Source organism: Emys orbicularis, chromosome 2 (assembly GCF_028017835.1).
Source record: "Emys orbicularis isolate rEmyOrb1 chromosome 2, rEmyOrb1.hap1, whole genome shotgun sequence".
NCBI lineage: Eukaryota > Metazoa > Chordata > Testudines > Emydidae > Emys > Emys orbicularis.
The window spans coordinates 49,477,383-49,484,186 of record NC_088684.1 but is presented as its reverse complement, the minus strand read 5'-3'; positions in this window follow the sequence as shown (position 1 = coordinate 49,484,186).

The window sequence follows — 6,804 nt, the reverse complement described above, 5'->3', positions numbered from 1 at the left end:
TTTTGCCCTCATGCACATATGTATTTCCTGAGGTCACTGACATTTGTGTGCAAGTATCCAAGACCAGAATTTAATTCAATATCTAAAAGCAATTGACTGCTATGTTCTCTTCCTTTACTGTTGGACTTATCTTAAGGTAGCAAAAGCAATGAAACAGGACTGCATGACTGCACTTGAAGTAACAGCACCACTTCTGTCTTAGGACAACCAACACTAATAAATGCTCTTAAATAAGAGATGCTGGTTTTGGTTTTATTTCTAATGTTGGGTGACAGGGAAAATAACAGACACAAATTTAACAGGAAGACTTGTCAATGTCTTCCATAATACATCTGTTATGGGTTCACCTGAGCCAGTGGAGCATCTCACAAACAAACTCCTTGTAATTTTACAACAGTCAAATTGATATTCAACTCAAGGTGGCCACCTGGGTTTTACATTCCACAAAGTAAACAAAACAGGCTTTGGCTGAACAAGCTGGCTTTTGGAGTTAAGATAGGAAAAATACTTCCTCCAGCTTCAGACAGAATTGCCTTTTGGATGAAGTAGCCAGGCCAGTTTACAGTGCCATCAGGCCTGATTGGCTTTTGTCCTCTCCCAGTCCTTCCAGTTGATGGAGGATCAGTTCTCATGGGTTCCCTCCATGGCTGATGCTGGAAGGCCTCCCTAAGCAGTTCCTGGAGGTCTAACTTCTCTGCCATTATTTTCCCCAAAAGGATACTTTCTCCTTTGGGCAGGGCCTCCAGCAGAGGGTAGCAAAAGCCCAGTACAACCCCTCACAACATTTCTGTATAACTTAGAAATGGATGAAGAATGTAGTACCCAACCCATTTAGCTATTTGCTTGAACTGAAAGATACAGTCATGGTTTTTTGTGACGCCCAATAGCATCTCAAAGATGTGGTACTTCATCATGGCATCACCAATTGGCACTTGCCCACCACTGATATCATTTGGGGGCCTCTGCTTCCAAGAAAATCCTCATTCCTAATAACATTTACTTCTCATTTGGACATGTACTATCCTTGATCCTACCTAACCATATATTCAGAAGTATTCTGCTTGAACTTTTCTGAACTGATCTGGATCATTTCTAATAATGCCATTGTACATTAACTATAGTTTCCTGCAAGGAAACACAGTTAGGTCACTTTGAAATTTCCTCTTAACCATTACTTCGCCTCTGTACTTTGCAACACACAAACCTGAAAGTTTAAGAATGGAATTAGCAGCTTCATTGCCCTGAGGACATAGAATGATACTCAGTAATCCTGTGAGGTGGAAGTCAAGTCAGGTAATAGAGTCCAATGAGCCTGAAGAAAAGCTGGTTATTTTGTGCTAATTAAGTCTCTTGGAACCAATAGGTCCAGAACTTCCTCATTAGTGCTAATGCAAAATGCCTTTTTCTGTCCTCATACCCCATACCTGCAGGGGTAATAGAATAGTGCAGGATATATTTTCACATTGTTAGCATCTATTTAGATGCACTATTATGCATCTGTGTAGTTGTGCAAGTCAATATAACAAGCAAACATTCAACAATGCTAGGGTGGAACAAGCCAGCATGAGCCAAGAAAGTCTCATAGGAATAACATGAATCTGTCTTTAATTAGTGATATTGTGAAGAAAGGATCATTTTGGGCAGAACAGGTCAACTTGGCAGTGACCTTAATGTCAGGGTCCAAAGAAAGTTGGGGTACCGTTAGCAGTTGGCTGAAATGTTCACTCCAGTGCACCATGCACTTTGCTTCTATATTGATTATCTGACCAGAACTGGAGTAGACCATTCTACTTCTCATCGGCAGTGAGGTTGTGCGAATGTTTATATAAGTAGAGTATGTCATTCCTGGCAGAAGCTTCCCCAGCAGCTCTGCAGTGGGCATGTATTGCTATATTATGAGCAACATCCAGCTTATAATTCATGACCATATAATCTCTCAAATGAGCCATGCGACCCTCCTTCCTTTCTTGTATCCCGACCACTTTGACAATTCTAACATTTTGATTCAACTGAATTTGGCTCAGTCATGCATTTCGCTGTGGCTTTCTGAATGCTGTCACATAACTTGTACGCAGTGTTCAATGGATCTCTGAATACACTTAATGTTTATTCATTTGCTGAAAGTAACACCCATGACTTAGTAAGATTGTACTTCCTGCCTTTACATGCAGTGGCCTTGTGGGGAAGGGCATCAAAATTGAAACTCTTAACCCCTATCAATAAAAAGGGTTAACCCATCACTGTATAAGGCCAATATGTTTTCTGTTGCAAAGGCAGAAATGCCAAATAAACATAGCCTTTCAGTGGTCTATACAAGGACGCCGTATACCCAGCTATGCTGATCTTCCATTAAAAGATGGATCTGTGGTGCACAGTGCATTCTCTTGTATTTTGACACTTTTTTAAACAAATGTAAAGGAACAGCTGTACCCTTGTCAAATTCACTTGCATTCCTCTCCATGTGCAGAGGCTTACATGTGGGATAAGGAACCAAGACACAGCTTGAAATGATGTAGGATTACTTCTTTAAGACAAATAATATATACTATAACCTCAGTGTCATTTATCAGTAATAAAAGCCAATCAAACATCCAGTTTGTATGTGATGGACTGGTCAAAATTTGGTCCAGACTGAAAGAACTGAGTAGAATAGTAAAGCAATGAATAGTAAATTTGCCAAAAAATGCATTTTTCAGAGCACTGAAACTGTTCATGAATTCAGGTAACAAAACTGGGAAAAAGATTGGGAAATGTCTTAATGTTTTGTTTTGGTTCAGTATTCAGTTTTGAACTGACATTTTTCAATGAAAAGTCATTTCAGATGGATATTTCTGAAATGAAATGTTGTTTCAAATTAGCATTCTAAATGTTCTGTTTGATCTGCATGAAAAATTTTTGGGTTTTGCATTTTGGTAAGAAAAGACTGAAAATATTCAGTTTCAGTTCAAATGAAGTAATTTTTCCCCCAGAGTGTTCAGTTCAGCCACCAAACAAAAAAAATAAATTATTAGTTCAACTCTAGTTTAGATCCCTCCCATGCACCCTCTTCATCTGCACTCCAAACCCTCAGAGCCTCAGCACTGGGATTAAATACAACTAACATACAGTTGGCCCTATAAAAAAATGAACTGTGGGAAGCCACTTTTGTGTGCCATTTGGCTGAATTTCACCCTCAGTGCCTGTGTTTTTCAGCATTCAGGGACATAGCAGAGTTGGTTACTAGTTTTGATATTAGCAACGTCTGATCTTATTGAATTTTGTAGTTCATGGACATGAAAAACTGTATTCAAAGAGTAGTTATCAATGGTTTGCTGTCAGACTGGGAGGATGTAACTTGTGGGGTCCTGCCAGGGTGTACTCTGGGTCTGATGCTACTTAGTATTTTTATTAATGGCTTGGATGACGGAGTAGAGAGTACACTTATAAAATGTGTGGATGACACCAAGATGGGAGGGATTTCAAGGACAGAATTAGAATTCAAAATGATGGTGATAAATTGGAAACTTAGTCTGAAAACATGATAAAATTGATAAAACAGAATTGGTCTGAATTCAGTAAGATGAAATTCAATAAAGACAAGTGCAAGGTACCATGCTTAGGAAGGAAAAAGCAAATGCAGAAATTAAAAAACAGGGAACAACTGGCTGTGCACTGGTACTGCAGAAAAGGACTTTGGGGTTATGGTGGATCACAAGTTGAAAATGAGTCAAAAATGTAATGCGCTTGCAAAAAAAGACAAATATCATTCTGGAGTGTATTAAGAGAAGTGTTGTATGTAAGACCTGGACAGTAATTGTCCCAGTATACTTGACACTGGTGAGGCTTCAGCTGTAGTCCAGTGTTTAGCTATGGGTATCTGTAACAGGGTTCACAACCCACCCCTCTTCCTGGGGCCCACTTGCTGCCCCAATAAGGCTCAGAGAGGCTTCAGGGTTGTATAACACCTGTGTCTTTATTTACGTAAGGTTCTCCCACCACAAATGTCTATCTATATACAAGCCTTACAGGATTAGTCACCTCCTTTACAGGCAAAGTCAGCCTTCAGCTAGGAAGCCTCCAGTTCCCTCCCTGATTGACTTCTCTCTGACTGCCCCCTGCCTTCTGGCCCCCTCCCAGCCTTTATAGCCCTTGGCTTGTCAGGCCAGCAGGTGTTGCCAATCCTCAGACTGGCATCAGGCCTTTTCCATCAGCCCCAGTCTGTTTTCCCTGATTGGAGCTGACTGGGCAGGGGCTAATTAGATGCTTTTGCACTAGCACCCTGCTACAATATCACATTTTTAGAAAGATGTGAACTGTGATAAGGTGTGTACCCCACAAAGTCTCTGAAAGTGTTAATGTGGTCCTGAGAGTCAATTATGCTACCTGGCTGCACCTGAAGAGTGGGTCAGGCTTAATTAAAGATGAGTCCCAGCTGGGAGAGGAGCTGGGCCGTTAATTTAAACTGAAGAAGTTTGGCACAGAAGGGGATTGCAGAGAAGAGAGAAAGTGGTATAGTCACTCTCTTGGACTAGAGACTGGGAAGGTCAAGGAAGAAGCTTGGGGGAGAGTAAACCCTGAGTAGTCAAGACTGGCAAACAGATAGGAGAGACACAGAACATTCACTGGGGTGAAGTATAATCTGGGGGTGTGCCCTGGAAAAGACCTATTGGGAGGCATTTAACTGATGAGTAGAGTAGGAGAAACTAGAGTGAGATGAAAGGTCAAGCCCCAAGAGGGCAGAAGTTTATACTTGTTGGTTTGGGATTTTGTTGGGGGATTACAGGAGAAGGCCCTGAGAGTCCTGGTGTTAAAAGAAGGGTGAACCTAGAGAGGTTGTGGGGGAGAAGGCCTGGGAAAGGGAAGAAGACCTGGGATGTGGCAACAAGAAGTCTGGTGGAGTAAACCTCAGTTGCCTGTACTGGCATCCCTGGACAGGAGCCCAGTCGAGTGGGAGGGCCTGGGTTCCCCTAGCAACCCCTGGTATGAGGTGTGAGGCCCTGAGTAGGGAACAAGGGTGAAAAAGTCCTGAGAGAAGGGAGTGAGGATCCTGGTGCCCTGAGTTAGGGCTGAAGACCTTTTTTATAAGGATTTTGGACTCATTTATTGGCCTTTGTGACCCCAAAAGTGGTGGTATTGAACTGTGACCTGGATGGAGGCTGAGTTACAGGAAAAAAGACAACCACTGGGTCAGAGTAGCAGTCAGCAGGGTGTGTCATATGGGAAAAGAGCCTGCCATGCCACACTAAGCCACAAGGGAGCACATCAGAGGTGAGTGCACTTTTTTACATGGACAAATTGGAGAGAGTTCAGAGGAGAAGAACAAAAATGATAAAAGGTTTAGAGAACCTATGATGAAATGTAAAAAAAATCAGGCATCTTTAGTCCTGAGATACGAAGACTGCGTGGGGAACCTGATAAGAGTCTTCAAATATGTTAAGGACTGTTATAAAGATGGTGGTCCCGCAAACATAGGACAAGAAGTAATGGTCTTAATGTGCAGCAAGGAGATTTAGGTTAGATATTAAGAAAAAAGTTGCTAACTATAAGGATAGTTAAGCTCTGGAATAGGTTTCCAAGGGAGGTTGTGGATATTCCTGTCATCAGAAGTTTTAAGAACAGGTTAGACAAACATCTGTCATATATAGTCTAGATTTACTTGGTCCTGTCTCAGTGTGGGAGGATGACCTGTCAAGGTCCCTTCCAGCCCTACATCTTTATGATTCTTTGTGCCTAAAGACAGGGAGGAAGCTCCCTGCAAATGGGGAGGTGCATGGATAGGAGGGGGAGTGAGGGGAGGTACCTTAGACTCAGTGGGGGATGAGGGTGGACAGGAGGGTCCTGGGGAATTCCTTCCTGCTCCTGGGCCTGTTCCAGCACCTCCAGGTCCAGTCATCTACTCCCTGGCGTAATTGTGGGCCCTAAGGCAGCCACTCCAGCCCCTCTATGTCCTGCGTGCGCGCACACACACACACACTGTGTGTGGGAGTTTGTCGGGGGGTGGAGCCAACAAAAATTTTCTATTGTGGGGGTGGTAGCCCTCCTCCCAAAAAAGTTCCATCTGGTTCTGCTGCCCCTGCTCAAAGGTGCATTTTATAAACTGGAAGAATAAACAAATCCTCACTAGTTGATAGTTCTAGTCTATTACCAAAACTCAATCTTAAGCCAGTTTGTGCCAAAAGAAGTTTGACTGGTACTAGTTGCATACATCTTAAGAAAAGGGATAAACTTTGTTTTGCTGAATTGCAAATGATGTTAATTTACTCTGAGCACAGCAGATGGCATGAATACACTGTCCATTGAATTCAATGGGGCTATTCATGTGCATAAAGTCACTCATGTGCAGGAACATTTGCATAATTAGGGTTCATAACCAGGAATAAGCTTGCACTTTTCAAGCTGTCTTTTCTATACTTTCATTCTGCTGTTCTGTACCACAGAGTTAAGATTAGATTTCCTTTTTTCCATTTTTATCCCTAACACTTCTTAAAATGCACAGGTCTCTTTTTTTTGGTTATCATGTTTCTCACATGATGTTGGGTGCATGAACTGATTCTACCACTTCCCGTTAAAAAGGATAAGATTCAGACCTTCTTTTGGATATTTGTGCAGATATGTCTTGTAGCCATTGTAGAGCTCATTGTAAGTTATTGCTTTAAGTGCAGTTGAAACTTTAAGGCTTTAACTCCTGCATCCATATTTAATGATGCCCCTATCTTTGCCAGCTGTTAGTATCTGCAACATAAATCAAAGGTGGAAACCTGTAAATCCAGGGGACTGACTATTTGTATCATCACAAACACATTAGATGTGAGAACTGAGATGTGA